We start from the raw sequence: 18,025 nt of genomic DNA on the forward strand, positions 1-18,025 counted from the left end.
AAAACGTATGTTTACACACAAGCCTTTTTTTTTTTGTTAGCAGAATCTTCGGTCTCCATTTTGCTAATTGTTGTTTTAACATTGTTTTATAGTAATTTTACTGTCTTGGACCTTTATGTATCCATTATAACCTTGTAATGATTCTTTTCCTTCTTTGAGTTTTTGCTTAATCTGACATTTTGTGAAGGACTTTGTGCTTGCTGTTTTGAAAGTGCTATATAAGTAAAGTTATTATTAGTAGTAGGAATATTAGTATTAGTATACTGAATTTCTCCTTCTGAGAGGTAAATGTGATGTCACTCATTCAAGTTCTTTTGGTCAGGAGTAATAAATAGATGGATCCTGTAATAAAAGTAATACTTTTGTCTGTTGTTTGATTTAAGAAAGCAAGCAGCACAGAGCTTCTTTTTAGTCTAGTAACAGACCAGGAGGGATACGATTTATTTAAAAAACAAAAAACAAAAAAAAAACTGTAATTCAGTTCCTTTTGTCATATTTCCTGAAGACACACTTGGTCTGATCTGTTTACATGCACTTTTTGAATTTTATGTCTAGCTTTTAAAAACCTGGTTTGCTTTTAAAACACTCCATAAAGAAACACAAATCTTGAAGTCTTAAGTGTATTCTGAAGATTGTAAATGTATTTGAGACAGTACTGTGTATTTAGGTGTACAGTGTATGCTGTCATGCTTATTCGAGATCAGATACTTGCATTTTGTGAGGAATGAGAATATTTCTCGAGTGTCCTGCTTGGAGAGAGTGTTACAAACATTTTTTGTCATTAGGAAGCTGGAATTTCAGATCTTTTGACATCTCTGGAATGCAGCATCGGTATCACAGAGGCAGTGAGATGTGATGTGCTTCCTCTACTGGTAAAGCAGGGAAAGGCAGCGTGGCAGGAGTCCATGAAGAGCCTGCTACAGACAGAAGCTTGCACGGCCTGATCCTCGACAGTCCCCCTGAAAACAACAGGCTCGGCCCAAGATTAAAGCACCGAGCCTTCACTGGTGACTCAAAGCAGGAGCTGTCGGGCCCTGCAGCTGCTGCTGAAACGGAGAGACAACTCCTAATAACCTGCTCCGTTACATAAAGACAGGCTTGAGGAATCATTTTTATAACCAGTGGCACTTTGACAGAGTTGTTTTTTTTTTTTCTGGAGTTGCTAAAATATTCACAGTCTGTTTGATATTACTGTTTGATGATGAGGCATGGATCTAATCAGTGAGTTTGGGGAGTCTCTAAAATGGTGGTGAAAAACTCTGCGCCATCTGACAGCAGCTCCAGTTTAGTGCCAGGGTGCTGTCGACAGACTCATAAGTGGCGCATAATGATAATTAACACGCCAATTAGACATCTGCTGTGTTTCCAACGCTGTCTTGAGAATAATGTGTTTACAATTAAGTGGAGAGCTCAAATGAGCAAAGAGGCACACATCATCCCCTTAATGGCCGGCATTCAACAGGGCAACGGGCTCGGGTGCGACGGGTCGGGGAGTCGCCTGTGATTGTTTTGTAAGTGGAGGCCCGGGGAGCTTGTCATATCTGATTAAGTGAAGGGAGATGTGAGGGCCAAATGAGCTGGATGGAGCTGCAACTACCAGGAGCGACACATTGCCACTGGGTGTCACCACTGATCACATCATATCACCACTCCCCTCGGCCCCTGACAACTCAATCAATGGCGTAATTGACTGGGACCAGGGCCGCTGTCACAGCAGGTTCCAGCACTCAGGGAATAGCCAGGTAGCACCACTGATTTATGCAGAGATTAAACCAGTTTTACGGCTCAGAGGCGGCTCTGGAGTTCACAGGAAACTCATCTTTTTCTAATGCTTTAACCACAAGATGGCACAGTTGGACCATAAAAAGTAAATGACTTCCCATTCTTCCATAATGGGCATTTTTTTTCTGTCTTTGTTTTTATCACAGACTATAAAAAACAAGTTTTTATTATTCGACACTAATCTGTGGGGGAGGAGGAGGTTGCTTTAAATACTGCCAGCAATGTGGAGTTTGCTTAATTTGAATGCAGAATTGGCTTTTATACTAGTATGAAATACATGTTTTCTAAAAAAGTGGACTATTAGTGGCTAACCTGTTGACAAATACTTGTATAGTATATATCATATATCAGTATATATGTGTTTATGTATATGTGCATCATGCTTAAAACAAGCAGAGGAGTTATGTTGAGCTCATTAAGGAGATCAGCCCTAAGTTTGGTTTCTTTCTCGAGTTCACTGAGGTGAGATTACCTGAGCAGAAAAAATACCAGGCCTGGAAGACTTTTCCCCCAATTCTTCAGGCATTTACAGCCAAAACTGCTTATAATATAGTCCAGTTTACACAATGAAATGTGCAGCTTTCACGACAATATGTTCATCTGTTGTTACTGCCATATGGTTAAACCAGATGACTGAATGATCAAATGGTTGGTATTTCAGACATGAAACAATCGAGTGGGGAAACAGCAGAGGGGACAAGTGCATTTACTCTCTCCTGATAATTATTTTAGAAGAAAAAAAAAACAAATTGCTTTAAAAGATCAGAGACTGGAGACTGGTGGAGCTGGACCACCAAATGCCTTGAAGATTAACATTTTAAATGCCGTCTTTAATTCCACTTTGATACTTTGTATTACAAACATTTAAACATGTGTCCGTCAATAAGGGGCTTATTCTGAAAGTTATGACTGCAAGTCCTACCTTTTTTTGATTTGCTTGATACTGATACTGCATGGACAGTCTGGCTCTGCTTGCACACTAAACACAAGCAAATGTGCTTCCAGCTCTCCTGCTGTGCAGACGAGAAAGAGCTTGGATTCAGATTGGCTGGCAGTGAAATAGATGCATGGTATTTGACTGATTGAGCTGTCTTTGCGTCTGTCCTCCTTGGAAGCCTGATCTGTAAAGATCTGCCAACAAGTTAACGTTCAAGGAAAACTCCCCATCTGCCAGGTTTTCTGTGTGGGTATGCATAAGTTTATCTCTTTAGTAATGGCCAAAAATGAAATGCACGTGCACGCGTGCACACACCCGCACACACACAAACACACACACACACACACACAATTCAAAATTACAGGATTATTAACATGAGTAGAAATACTCATGTTAATAAATTCCCTTTGTAAACATTAACTTTTACTTTATAAAAAAAAAGCCAAAACACTTGAGTCTGTCCACTGATGGTTTTAATTGAATATAATTTAGTTTCCATCCATTATACTATAATTATACTGAGCTGTCACGACTCAGTTATTGGAAATGGAGAGACATAATGTGATCACCCAACACAGAAAGACACACCAATAAAACTGAGGGAAATTTATAATGCTGGAAGAAAGGATTTAATTTATACTCTCGTTTTTCTTGCCTCTATCCCAGCGGACCGACAGAGGCCTTGGTAGTGTGTCAGTTTAAGACAAGAATCCTTTTCTTGGACCCCTGTCTACTAATGGTAACATAAGCTTAAACTTAAACGATCCCCATGGGTCCCCTTTTCTTTAAGGAGGGTTTGTTCCAACTACCACCGCACCGCACAGCTCAGCCTCCCTGAGAAAATCCCTTGCCAAGGTACTCGAAAGAAGAACGATGTTCCAGCCTCAAATTTAGGAGGAACAATGCTGATTTTGTCCTAGTTGTGAAACAGCAGACCAGCTTTTTATCCTTTCATATAATGGAGGGGTCATGGGAGTTTGTTAATCCTTAGTCAGAGTCAGAGCTGCATTTGTTTCCGTGCCATTAAGATGAGTTCATTCAAGGTAGGTGTTGGATTCTGACAAGAGTGTGCCTTGTCCCCTTTTCTCTTTGCAAAATTTATGGACAGGTTATCAATGTGCAGCTGAGGTGTGGAGCGTGTTCAGCTCAGTGACATCAGGGTGGCAGCTCTGTCTGCAGATGATGTCCTCTCAGCTCCACTGGACTGTGAGCTCCAGTGTACATTAAAATGGTTTGCAGCTGAATGTGATGCAGCTGGGACAACAATCAAAACCTCCAAATTTCCAAGTCTTGGTGGTCAGATGGGACTGGTCAAAGGTTGCCAGTCCCATCCAGGGAAGGGGGGGCATCTGCTTCAAGCGGAGGAATTCAGGGATTGCGAGATGACCTTCTGGTTAGGTGGACCCAGTTTGCAGATTTTGCACAGTATAAGATTGAGGCAGAGTAAACAGAAAGCACTCCCACAAGGCAAAGCTCTTGATTTGCTGTTGATCTTTTTTCTGACCCTCTGCTGTGATCACAAGCTTTAGGTAGTGACCGAAAGAACGAGATTGTGGAAACAAAAGCGGCTGAAATGAAGTTTCTCCACAGGGTGGCTCTTCTCTCTCTCTCTGACAGGGCGAGGAGCTCAGCAATTTGGGAGGGCGTCGGAGTTGACCCGCTACCCCTCCACATGAGCAGGAGTCAGTTGAGGTGGTTTGGGCACCTGGTAGAAATGCCCTCAGGGTGATTCCCTTTGAAGGCATACTGGGAATATCGAACTTGGAGGAGACCTTGGGGGTGACTTAGGTCACGGCTGGAGGGATTGCATCTCCCAGCAGGCCTAGGAAGAGAAAGTTGGAGCAAGTTTCAAGAATAAAAGGCATCTGGGCTGCTCCACTTGCCCTGTTGCCACCATGGTCCTGACCTGAATGTACCGGCAAGAAAATGGATGGATGAATCAATGGATGATCTCTGTGGGGAAACTGGGTCGCTGCAGCAGCAAATAAATACGCAAGAGATAACCATACAACAAAATAGAACAGAACACATGGAATATCATACAATACAATATAACAGTGCCCCAGATGATTTTTTTTTTTTTTTAATCAGGCCAGAGGGACTTTTGTTATGGACCTGAGCTCAAACTGAACTGGAGCACAGCAGCAAAACTTTAATATATCATTTAGCTACCAAAGCTCAAATGATACAAAAGAAAATCTCATAGTAATACCACAGGTGATCAAAAAATACCATTGAGTAAGATAAGGTCACTGTAACATACACATGTTTGTGTACCACAAACACATGATATGCACCAAGGGGAACATTATCGGGATATCAGTGAACCTGCTTTATAACTTAGCTAGCTATAATAACCATATTTGTAATGTAAGTTTTGCGGGGATCTCTAAAATAGCTAATGTTAGGGGTGAAGATCAATAAATAAGAAAGTGAAAATGTGCAAGTGAGAAACTGTACTTCTCATTACGTGATCCAGCATTTTCACACACACACACACACACACACACAATTCAAAATTACAGGATTATTAACATGAGTATTTCTAAATTCCCTTTGTAAACATTAACTTTTATTTTATATTAAAAAAAAAAAAAGCCAAAACACTTGAGTCTGTCCACTGATGTTTTTAATTTAATATAATTTAGTTTCCATCCATTATACTACCATTATACTATAATTATACTGAGCTGTCACGACTCAGTTATTTGGAAGTGGAGAGACATAATGTGATCACCCAACACAGAAAGACACACCAATAAAACTGAGCAGCCCACTCTTTGCAACAGTTGTATCGAGTAGATTGCCTGAGAAGTTTGCGATATTGAAACAGCAAAGCTTCAAGAGCCTGATTTATGCCCAAAAAAGGACCGGCGCCACAATGAAGTGACTGACTACACCCAACGAACAGCACTGTCCATGGTTCTGAAACAACAGGTAAGTGATAATCTCCATATTAAAGTTAGTGCTAGCTGTCATGCAAGCAGGTGAAATCCAATTATCTAAAGCTGTTTTTTGTGTCTATGTGGAAAAAAAAAAACCTAGCCAGGCACGTAGGCCCTGTCAGTAGCAGCGTCTTTTTTTTTTCTTCGTTTTTTTTTTTTTTTTATTCAATATATTATAAAGAAAATGTTGGCTGACACATATAGTGGTTTCTTGTTTCAAATTGGTTCAAATGTTTGGGGCTCACAGGCTCTCAAAATGCATGGTGAGTAGTTACTCTACAGCACACCTGGTGGCTTGGTGGCAAAGTGCAGTCATACTGTCTGTCATTCACGAGAGAATAATTTACGTTTTAGTGCGCATAACGTAATAATTCTCATTACATTGAAAAATGGTTGTTGGTAGTGTAAGATGTATGACTTTACTGCCTGCATGGGAGCTCAAATCCTTCCTTATGGCAGCTCAGCTCCCACTGGCTCCCACATAACTCGAACCATGACATTTTGTGGTCCTAAATCAAATTCTATGTAACTGATTCCTGGTGAAGGGACGACTTTGTGAACACTCAGATCAGAAAATGTGTTTTTTTTTTTTTTTTTACACTGAGCACACTCACATCACTGTCAGAATGTCATCATTCACTGACTGTCAGCAATGCCGGACAAAACCAAAAATGGAGGATTGCAGCAGTAACGACAGGGAGACAGGAGGTTACAGAATTAAATAGATATATAGCGGAGGATGCTTCAATCCAAGCCCTATTCTGCCTTCTTGCCCTCAGCCTGAGCAGCTGACACACTGCCACAACACCGCTGTTACCACAGCAAACAATTCAAGAAATGAATGCCTGTTTTATTCATTGTGATGATGGACTTGTGCCAATGACATTTTTTGTTGTTCAGCAGCATGCCTTTGCGAATGTGTGCATGCCGGGTCAGATCTGTCCTCGGATGCTGGTCATATACAGAAATGAATGTGAACAGTCAAAACAAAAAAATCAGATCTGACCAAAAAAAAAAAAAAAAAAAAAAAATCAGAATTCGGTCACTTCTAGCCACTGTGTGAATATAGCTTGACTGATACCTTAAGAGAAAAGAGAAAACTTTAAAAGCAATAAGGTCACCACACACTCACTGTTGAGTTGAAGCAACCCAATGTAAGTCCCTATTGGAAAATTACAGGAATATTTTGTGAATTTTTTAGGGGTCTGTCTGGAGCTTCGTGCTGTCTCCCTGTTTCCACGGCAGCACGCAGCGCATAACAGCACAGCAGCCTGCTTTCACATTCATAGAAATCCTGGCCATTAATTCCCAAGAATGAAGGTAAGTTCCAACGCTGATGAAATATATGAGAGGAGCACAGGCAATTTCTATCTTTAAGCCAACAGACACCCCCTTCACTTCATTCTGTCTTGGCTGGCTGGGGCGACGTGGTGAGGTGTGGCGAGGTGATGTAGAGAGAGTGGGATGATCTTTTTTTTTTCTTTTTTTCCACCGCCTGTGAGTCCCCCTGCATCTCAATCAGACTGTGAAAACATCAGTCTGGCTGAGGAGGTGGTGCTGGCAGGGGAGGAAGACGAGGAGGAGGGGGGGAAGGGAGGAAGAGGAGGTGGAAGGGGGATTGGCGGTATGTGTAAACATGCAATTCATGCCTGCTGCAACCAAGACAGCAAGCAGAGCGGAGCTACAGCATTTCTTATGTGTGTCTGTATTTGTCTTACACTCAAATCCCCATTCAGGCAATTATAACAGCCAGCTTACCATTCATTAACAATGGTGTTAACTGGAATAACCTTTTCACTCTTAAAATCCACCTCCCTTGTTGCATCCCTTTGTTTAGGATGTCTCTTTTTAATGCAAGGTGTCTTTCTAATTCAATTTTTATTCTATATTATTTTATTACTTCTGGGCACCTTGAGTTTATGGTCTCAGTGGAGACTGGCTAAAATGAATAAAATGAATAAATATGAATTATGCCCCTCTGAATATGATAGTTTTCCTTTGCAAAGGCCATGTAGCCAAGTTTTTGGTCTTGCTGCTATTTATTAAAAAAAAAATAAAATAAAAACACTTTAAATGCAATCTTCTGTCTGTTAACAACTTCTCAAGCTTTGACATACTTATGTTCAAAATTTGTGGTACACAATTTATTATAATTTTATCTCCCATTGTGTTGACCTGTGATGGGACCGTCATTACTGGTGATTTCAACATCCAAGTAAATGATCTCTCAAATTCCACTGAATTCAAAGCCCTGCTAGACAACTTTGATCTCACTCAGTATATTAATGAACCTGCACATCGTCAAGGTAATACCCTTGACCCGGTGATGTCAAAAGGCTGTGGCATTGTAATTGTCTCGGTGACTGATTTTTTAATGCATATTTGCCAGTAACAAAAGGCACAAAAAAGGTTATGGTTTGAAAACATTTTGCAGACTCTGCAGCACAACTTAAGTTGGCAAGACACTCTTACCTACCTGGTATAAATGGCCCGTTAAATTAAATGGTTGATATATTTAATAACAACTTCATTAAAATCCAAAATATTGGCCCCATTAAAGAAGCACAAAAAGATCTCACAGTAAACCATCACCTTAGATAACAAGCTCTGTCCATGAATTCAAAAGATCATGTAGAACAGCTGGGAGAAAATGGCAGAAATTTGCAGTAGTAGTCCACTACAATATATACAAAGATAAAAAAGCTTATTTTTTTTTTTTTTTTTTTTTTTTTCACCTCTGCTACACGCTCTCCAAGAAGATCCTATTTCTCCAGGGTGATAACTGAACACTGTTCACAACTGTAAATCAACCGTTGAATCCTGGCCCAGTGTGTGACGTTCTCAGTCAAGCATCTCCTGAAAATGTGAGGAATTTGCAACTTCACCAATCATATGTGTGTGTTACTAATGCTCAAAACTATGATAGTCAACCTAAAAAAGGGCAGTCATGTCAGAAGTATGTCAGAAGTCACAGTTTCAGACCCTCAGCTCTGCAAGATTGCACCAGAGAATAAATCCTCTACCTGATGTCCCGACCCTGTCCCCAGAACACTTTTTAAGCATTGTTGTCACTGTGTGTTTAACTCCATCAGGGATATTACTGACACATCATTTGAAGCTGGAGTTGATGCCTTCCAAACCGCTGCTGTAAAACCCTTCACCCATGAAGTATTAAGTAATTATAGACCTATTTCATTTTTTTCTTTTTTAAGCAAGGTCCTTGCAAAAATTGTTTTTAACCAAATCAATAGTTCTGTTTTTGAAATGTTTCAATCAGGTTTCACAGATGCCGCATCCCTTATTAAAGTTGTCAGTGACCTCAGAATTAGTGCTGATGCTAATAAGGTCTCTGATTGGTTCTGATTGGTTTGGATCTAAGTGCTGCATTTGACAGAATTGGCTGTTGTATCCTTGAGAACTGGGTTGGGCTCTCTGGAGCTGTTGTAAACTGGTTCTGATCTTACAACTCAGAGAGGAAATATTTTGTTACTACTGGAGATCATGTGTCAGGAAAATGTGATTTGCCCTTCGGGGTTGCTCAGGGAAGCTGTCTTGGCCCACTCCTTTTTTCACTATAAATGCGGCCTTTATGTAAAATTTAATGTCACATATGACAATGGTGACTGAAACAGCTCTTTACCACTGAAGAAACATCACCAAAGTATGGCCGTTCCTATCTCATAATGATGCTGAAAATCTTATTTATGCTATTTCAGATAGATTAGATTATCGCACAGCTTTTTTTATTGGTTTTCTGAAGCAGTCATTAGAAAATTTTCAACTTAATCAGAACTGTGCTGCTTGACTTTCAACTAAAACAAAGAAAGCATTTTACCCTGGTTTTAGAATAGTTTTTTTTTTTTTTAACTTGTTTTTAAAGCTCTTAATGGTTTGGGAACGGCTTACACCGCAGACACTGTTGTTTTTACAATCTTTCACAAGTTCTTAGATCTTCTACTGCCCAGTTTTTAAATATACACTGTTATACGCAGAAAACTGACAGCGCAGCTTTTTTAAACCAAGCTCCAAATATATGAAATACACTCCCAAGAGCTATATGAGATGTGGCTTTTTATTTTTAACAGCTGAAAACTTTTATATTTTGGTTTCTATTTTTGCTTTGTCTTAAACATTTTATCACCTACTGTCTTTTTATTGTCTAATTTAATTTGTCTCACTATTTGCCCTTGTTTTAATGTGTTTTATTTTAATTTAGTTATTTTTTTTTTTTACTTTTTATGTACAGCACTTTGAGCTGCATCTCTTATACGAAAAGTGCCCTATAAATAAAGTTTTTTTTATTATTATTACAGTACATCGAAACAGTGTGTCATACAAGCGCTGGCAGGTTAGAGCAGGAACATAAATGATTCACTGGCTCGCTGACTCTGAAGGGCCTACGATGCTCTGTGGGCGCTGCAGGAGAGCCGCTCAATATGCAGCGCCAGTCGTGCCAGTTGGCAGCAGGGCACCGTCGGTTGGCACCGTTCACAATCCATGTAGGTACTGACATCTTCGACAGGATCGTAACATCCCATATGTCCCCATATCCTGCCGCCCCCACTCCCAAATCCAGACAACCATCCTCACCGGAGCCTGAAATAAGACAGGGGCTCATACATACTGCGCTCTATCTGCTCTCAACATCTCATTATGCTGCCTGCTGCAGAGCAGAGGGGTTTTGACTGCTACACTAAGCTGAGGAAAATAATCAGGCAAGGGCTACGGCACTTTTCAATCACACTAGTGCATAACAGCCACTCACTTGTGAATTAAATGTCAATGCTGAAGCGCCTTCCTTCACTTCCTCCCCCTCAGACCTCTAATCCTCCTCCTCTTCCCTTGCATCTTCTTCATTATCAGTCCCTGCTAGCAGCGCTGCAGCTGCAGGAGCTGAGGCAACAGCTGTGGCATCGCTGTATGTTCATCATCACTTCTATGAAGATCAGAGGACTCCAAATCACTATCTAGGATCACTGTTCATACACATGGATAAACCTCAAGCTGTTTTGTACCACTTCACAGGCAATGAAAAGTGAAATACATGTAAACCCCTATGGAAATGATTGATTATGTCATCAGTGCACAGTCCTCCAGACATCAGGTGTTATAGGTTGGAGTGTGAACCATGGCATACTCTGATCCTCCCTTTCATGTATGAAACTGTTAACCATCCACTCCAGGGCTGTCACAGTAACAGAATTGAGGAAATACCAACACCAGTGAAATAAAATTTTTCTCAATATCTGATTTGACACCACACCAGAAAAGAAATTCCATTCAGCACTCACTTATTTAAAAACTTTGTATTCACATTAACAAGTAAAGAGAGACATTAAGCGTGTCAAGTGTTTAAACATAGACTGCATAAGAAGATAAGAAAACATGTTCTTATGTCCTGCTGCAACAACAAATACAATAGTATGATGATGATATAAATGGTATGATCATGTGCTCTCATTTTGATTTAGAGTACATGTCTGCAGCTTTCAGTGTTTCCGAACTGAATCACACAGGGTAAGGCAGCATTAGAATAAAAACACTCAGTTACACAGTGAGTGAGGTATCAGGTGTCGTTGATACTACTGATAGTAAAAACACTAGTGTTGATATTAATTTCAAAACTGGGTATTGACTCGGCACCTAAGTATGGATTCCTGTGCCATCTCTAATGTATGGATCTATGTGCATTGCCCCCTCACATGCTCTATCCTTTGTCTTGGCTCATACAGTATGTCATGTATGACAAGGTGCACCAATTCAATGGAGGCTCCCCCCCGAAAGATAACATGTGCAGTCTCTTGTATTATTCACTCTTGGGGAATGACTAGGAGGTCTCCTGTAGGAATGAATTACATCAACGGCCCATGATTCATCAGGTTAATCACAGGCAGAAAACACTACAGCAGTTTTGTTCGGGGCCCCTGAGGAAGAGATAGATTTGCTAGATCTTGGGTGTTTTAAACATTTCATTTGACAGTCCTAAGAGCAGTAGCAACAAAGGTGGTGGTGCAAATGTACACTGACAGCACAAGGTTCCTACACAGGGAAAAGAGCTCAAAGTGACACTTTCAGCACTTCATTATCTCATCAATACTTCAAACAAGGAGAGGTTAAGCCCTCAAAACCGTGTTCTTCACAGCTAAGTAATCTTGTTGAAGTGACAGAGTACATTTCAGTGAAATAGTTCAACCTCGGAGTGGATTCCTTTCCTCCACTGTGATATTTTGATTCCTGGGGAAATTCTCTTTAAGCCCGGGGTCGACTGAGTGAATGAGTTCACGTCCGCCTACCCCCAGTTCCCTGGATCACTCATTAGGAGCTTGGCTGAGCACTCAAGGTTTTGTTTGGATGGCTCCCAAATGGAAACACACGTTTGGAGCTGTGCCAGCCTGTCAGCCTCTCGCATGATTTGCAGTGTGAATAATAGCCGCTGGTTGGACGGGGCCGTCCTCTGGGGCTGTCAGTGGAACAAACCTTGTCTCCAAACAAGTAAAGCACTAATCACTCAGAGCAGGACACTGTGACTCAAATGCTCATTCAGATTCAGATATTGTGCTATACATCCATCTAACTGGTCTCATGTAACCACCTTTAGGTACAAAGAAGAGCAGGAATTCATTTTTGCCGGGAATATGATCTTTTGCAAAGATCAGAGATTAAATGGAGGCCTCTAGAAAAGCAAGCGTTGAAAAGATAAGTAATTGAAATCAACTGTGACATGGCACGCAGTCACAAACAGGAATAAAAAGCACGTTTTCCCCCCTGTTTTTACCTGGTGTGAGTCATATATTTAGCCAATCAGGGATTTTCAACATTAAAACTCCACCTCATATCTCCTGTTTCTGAGCCTGTTCCTATGAATTACAGACAGAATTAAAAATACAGAATTAAAATCCTCTGAATCGACAGTTAACTGTTACTCGGAAATAATTTAATTACTTACTGGCTGTATTCTGAGGGTAACATCACTTTTCCATTTCACACAGGTCATGTGTTCATTTTAAAATGCAGATTTTTTTTTTTTTTTTTTTTTTTTGTAACAGCCCATGTGCTTAGCCACAAAGTGTGCTTGTATCAGCTCACCCCCTCACCCCACACTGGCCTCACTCCCTCCCTCTCCTCCTCTCCTCTGACTTCACTTGGCTCTGTGCAACTGCAGTTATTAGGGGCGTTGATTAAATGGATAGTGCATCCCATGCAATTTAGTCCTATTAATAATTAAGCAGGGGGAATATTATGCTGTTCACATACTTAAAATGTGGAGTTCAGTGAGTAGGTCAAGAATGATTACACACTGCAAGCTGACAGGTGGTGAGAAACCATTTGTTCACTGGTAATTAGCCTAAATGATAAAGTAATGCACCCCATTAAGGGAAAGAAGACAGAGCATTCAGAAGTAGACTAACGCCGCCGTAAAGCGATGAATGACAACAACAGGCAGCGCCGCAGAACAAGGATTTATTTGTATGAGCGGGCAACATAATCTTTTCGATCCTGTGTTTACTCTTGAGGCTGAAAAACACACTCAGAAACATGCTGATTTAAACATTGCCTCTGATCCAGAACAACACCCCAAACTAAATAAAACCTGCGGCAAGCGTGTTTAATGTATTTATCATCGCAATATGTTGTCTAAACTGTCTCAGAAAGTGGCGAGCGGGCCCTGAGGGCAAGCTGTGACACATATCACAAGCCGAGTTTCTGACCTCCAGGTGAAGCTGCTTTACAAGGCTCTCAAAGCGCCAGGGTTCATCAATAATTTACAACACCGCCGGTCATGTTAACACTATCCTTAAGAGCAGTCATTATGTAGCACTAACCCGTGTACAAAAATACACACACACACACACTCACTCAGTAAGCAGCACATGCATGCATACAGACAGACATTTGTGAGCACACAGCCTCTTTTTCCTCCTCTGTACACACACACACACACACACACACACACAGACACACAAAGATACACACAGATAGTGGATCGGGGTTATAAAATGATCCTCATTATCTTGTATCATCTTGACGAGCTGCAGATAATAACGGAGAGGGCAATATCGTGAGCAATATGGTCCATTCACAACGAGTGGGATTTAATGTCAAGTATTCCAAGATGCATTGCATTGTCTGAAATGAGGGTTTCTTTTTCTGTTTAGCTCTTGGCACAAATAGGAAGAAAATATGCAGCAGCTGTAAAAGAAAAAAAAAAAAAGAAGTCCTCCCACAGACATGTTGGAAAAAAGAGGTAAAGTTCTTCAACTGAGATTTACTGTTCCACTTTATGAGCACCGAGGCTGCTGCTCAATAAATCCTTTATCATTGTGCTTTTATTGGGAGATTTGATCTCAGCTGACAGATGGGGGGCAGCGTTAAAAATCGCTCTGACTTCACTGAGATTCTGTTTTTGTTTGAGCAGACAGGCACAGGAGTATATGGTGCACTAGTTAACTGGATCTGTGTATTGATCATGTCAGTGTAGTGACGCTTGTGGCTGAGTGAGGCTCGCTCACGTGGTGAGTGATCATGCCTGAAGCCCGAGCGCTCCCGTAGGCCTGTGAGCCCCCGCGGCTCCTGCCTGGGCGCGGTGGGCCGTGTTGGAGCGCTGACTCTGCTCGAGACTTCTTCATCAGCTTTATGGGAAACACATCAATAAAACACGGCGCACATCTCTTCGAGCAGAAGGCTACCAATCCTCCAGAGGACAGCGGCAGTGACGGTGCGCTCTACATTCACATAATCAGTCATTCATAAGCCAAACACACAGAGCACATAATGAAGAGTCGGCAGGAAGCTCTCCAACTATAAACTGGCATCTCCGAAATGAAGCATCATTACTGCCTTGCCACGATTAGGCAAGGCCATTTGCAAAGGAATTCATTCCCTCAAAGAGGAGATCAATGTCATATCGACTCGTAGGCATCAAACTAAATCGTTTTCTGCGTTTCTTACGGCTGTAAAGGTAAAGCAAAGACCAGCGGGGTTCGTGTTTGACAACATGGCTTTCATCCAAACTGTTTCTTGCTCTGGTTAGAATCTGATATCAGTGTTAAAAACTTAGCATTGCATAACACAATCAATGGGAATATTAACTTCAATGCGAGTACACAGCAGTGTGTTGTAATAATTATTTCATCACACTTTTGTGCAGCCTGAGCTCAATCTCTCTTTTGATGGAAGCTCAAAAAGCATAATTTTTAGCTAATCCTGGGGGAGGCCTGTCGTTACTTATGCAAGGACAATTGTATCATATTCAGCGAAGTAGAAATTCACCTCTGCAAAATTTGAAGGCCCTTTTCTTATCAAATGATTAATGGGCACAGGCCTGTTAGATCATTGCAGCTCTACATTAGATTTCAGGACGTGGACTTTGATTTATGATTTCTAATCGTAAAGAGAAGCACAAAATTAAAGTAAATGTCTGATTTCCAGGGTTTAAACACCCAGTACACAACAACTACGTACAAAAGCGTTCTGAAAAGCTGTGGCTCTCTGCCAGTTGTCCTTTGAAACTGAAACTGCATACATATTATCACTTATAACCACAATTACCACAGGCACATATACACACATTTACACACATATGCGCGTACACTCCCACCTCACGCCCACCTGCGTGCATGTGCACACACGCAAACTACTTTCAGGCATAATAAGCGAACTCTCTAAGAGAACAGTCCAAGTCTAATTATTGTGGACATAAAGGTGCATTTTCTGTGCAGCCCCATGGCGCGTTCACTGGTGATGATGTCTCATTCTTTCTAAATACAAGGGGAGGATTGTGGGAGTTGTGTGAAAATTCACAGCCAAGATGTGAAGATTCGTAGTTAAATCTTCACAGCTATGCAGCTCAACTTCCTTGTATAAGTTCGACACCAGCTCAATAAAGAGCAGATGTGAACTTGCAGGCAGTGATTTTTTTTTTACCGCGTTGATATGAAGTTTGATTGTGCGAAGTGATTGACTGACTGACCTAAATTTACCTCCTGGTGGCCACGGCAACCATTAAACAAATGAAAGAGAGTGAACTGAGGTCGGCGGTGATGATGGTGATGATGATGCACGACAGTTTAAAGGACCAGTTTGCACCCCCCCCACCAAAAAAAACAAAAACAAAACACTTACCCCTGGTGCACGCCCCATTGTAATGGAGTGCTGGGAGACGAGGATCATTGAGACAGAATGGGAAGCTCACCAAATCACACAAAAACTATCTGGATGGATAGACTGCACTGGGGCTAAGTGGGAAATACTTTTTATTGTTTTTGGGATGAACTGTTCCATTAAACCCTCTGTCTTTCCCCGCATTGCCAGATCAACAGAGGACGTGCACCAGTGTAAGCATCACAGAAATTGGGATTCGAGAGGAAAAACAAAACTCGCTTCACCTTCTGCTTCCCACATTGCCAGTGTTCGACATCAAGCCTCTTGGTTTCCTCTTCACATAAAAAAGCGTTCTCTCATCTGCAGATGTTCACCCCGTCCCCGCCATATGGATCCGGTCATGGTATGGAGGTCTGGGCTGGCAGAGGGGTCGTTTCTAGCGGAAGACACCCATCTGGTTGGACCTACGCTGAGTAGAAGTGATCCTGGTGAAGCTCTGTCTCTCGCTCTCTCAGCAGTGGGGCGCGTCTGGAGTCCAGGCAGAGGAATGGAGGATGTGGGGACAAATCAGGGGTTTGATGAATGAGAGCCTCGCAAATTTTGCCCTCTACAAAATCCTTTTACAGCCCTCTGATGCACATTCATAATATTTGATAGAGAGTTTTTAGAAACCTTATGAACAAACACCATCATGATGCCAAAAGCAATCTCATTTTACGGCCTGAAAGCCACCATACGTGTTACATTTCGCCCTTGATAGTTGGGCAGTGACCTGAAAGTAATTTTCTTTTCATGATATACTTCATTCATCCCTCAAGGGGGAAATCTTTCCTCCCTCTGAGGTGTAGGATCAACCAGCTAGTGCAGCAATCTTGGAGCAGGTAGAGGTTAAGTGTCTGGCTCGAGGATATTCGGGGAGGTATAACCAGGAGTGGGAAGCATACTAAAATATCATACTCAGGTAGAAGGACCGTCATTTTGCTGCAGTTTTTCCTCAAGTGCAATCACCGGTGTAAAACTCTGCCTCAGTAAAAGTAAAAAGTAGCTCGACATCAGTGTACGCAGAACTTGCTTTGCACAAAATGAGGACACTGCAACATGTGTTCTTTTTTTTGCATTGTAAAGAGCAAAACAGACATAATAAATCAAGTGCATGTACAGTAATACAAAATAATTGTTCTGTGCTAATTGTTGTACTATTGACTCCTCAGGTTATCATTGTCTAGTTTCTGATACAGTCCTTATGAAAAGCATGAAAAAGTTCTCCTCTGTAACAGATATGATTTAAAATAGAGCGAAGCGTAACACTGAGGCAGTCAAAACTAGTTGTGGGCACCGGCAAGGCCACTGACACAATTTATTTCCTGACATATTGCCACACTCTGCGGAATTGACTGAAAATGAATAAACAGAGCTCAAAATACAACCTGGTGCATTAAAGCCTGAGCAGACTAATCAAAAACACAGTGCACAGAAATACAGATTCTAAAATATCACATGAAAATGAAGTGTGTAAGTGACATTAAATAATACAAAAGGCTGGACAGCTGATATTGCAAACAATACTGTGAAACCTTTTTTGTGCCGTTATTGTAAAAACACACCGCAGTGAAAGTAAAATGGTTAACTTCAATCAGTGTAAATACACAAAAAAGCCAGTCAACCGCAGTAATGAGAGTAATTTGTAACTTCCACCTTTCGGTACGGCCTCCCTGGGGGCTGAACCCACGCTCCTTCCTGTTGAGGCGCGACCTCACCAATTCCTGTGTTGCCCTGCCACTGAGTTTGTCCCAGAATCTTTTTTTTTTTTTTTTCTGATTCTGCAAGCGTAAAAGAAATGTTTTCAGCCCTTAAGAAATGTTTCCATTTCCAAAAACCAGAGCGAAGAGGATGTATTCTTTGGATGGAGCAGGCAAAATTCACCTACTGAGATAATGCCTTAACCAGAAGCAGTGATGGAATGAGCCGTACTGCCTCGGAGACTTCGCTCGCATCTCAGAGGTGAATCTGCTCTCAAAGACAAATGTGAGCATCAGCTTTCCTCCTCAGAGGTTTTTGATAGCCGTTTTTGATATCTGTCTAGACAGAGAAGTCGTCCGTGGTCTGGGCTTTTAGATGACACAGCAAGGGTCTGGCATTTTACTGAGCTAAACAGCCTCTAGGGGTTTCGAGGGGGGGCCAGAGGGGGCTCCCCAGCAGAGATGATTGAAGGCTGTTGTCAATATGGGAGATCCCTCTTCACGTGTCAATGCACTGTCAA

General features: G+C 41.4%; 1 long non-coding RNA gene across 1 annotated transcript in view; it reads left to right on the forward strand.

Annotated features, from left to right (window-relative positions):
• Window positions 1–18,025, forward strand: part of LOC115359032 (uncharacterized) — a 396,103-nt gene that overhangs the window by 49,034 nt on the left and 329,044 nt on the right. The gene's annotated exons all lie outside the window — the stretch shown is intronic.

Source organism: Myripristis murdjan, chromosome 5 (genome assembly GCF_902150065.1).
Source record: "Myripristis murdjan chromosome 5, fMyrMur1.1, whole genome shotgun sequence".
Classification (NCBI taxonomy): domain Eukaryota; kingdom Metazoa; phylum Chordata; class Actinopteri; order Holocentriformes; family Holocentridae; genus Myripristis; species Myripristis murdjan.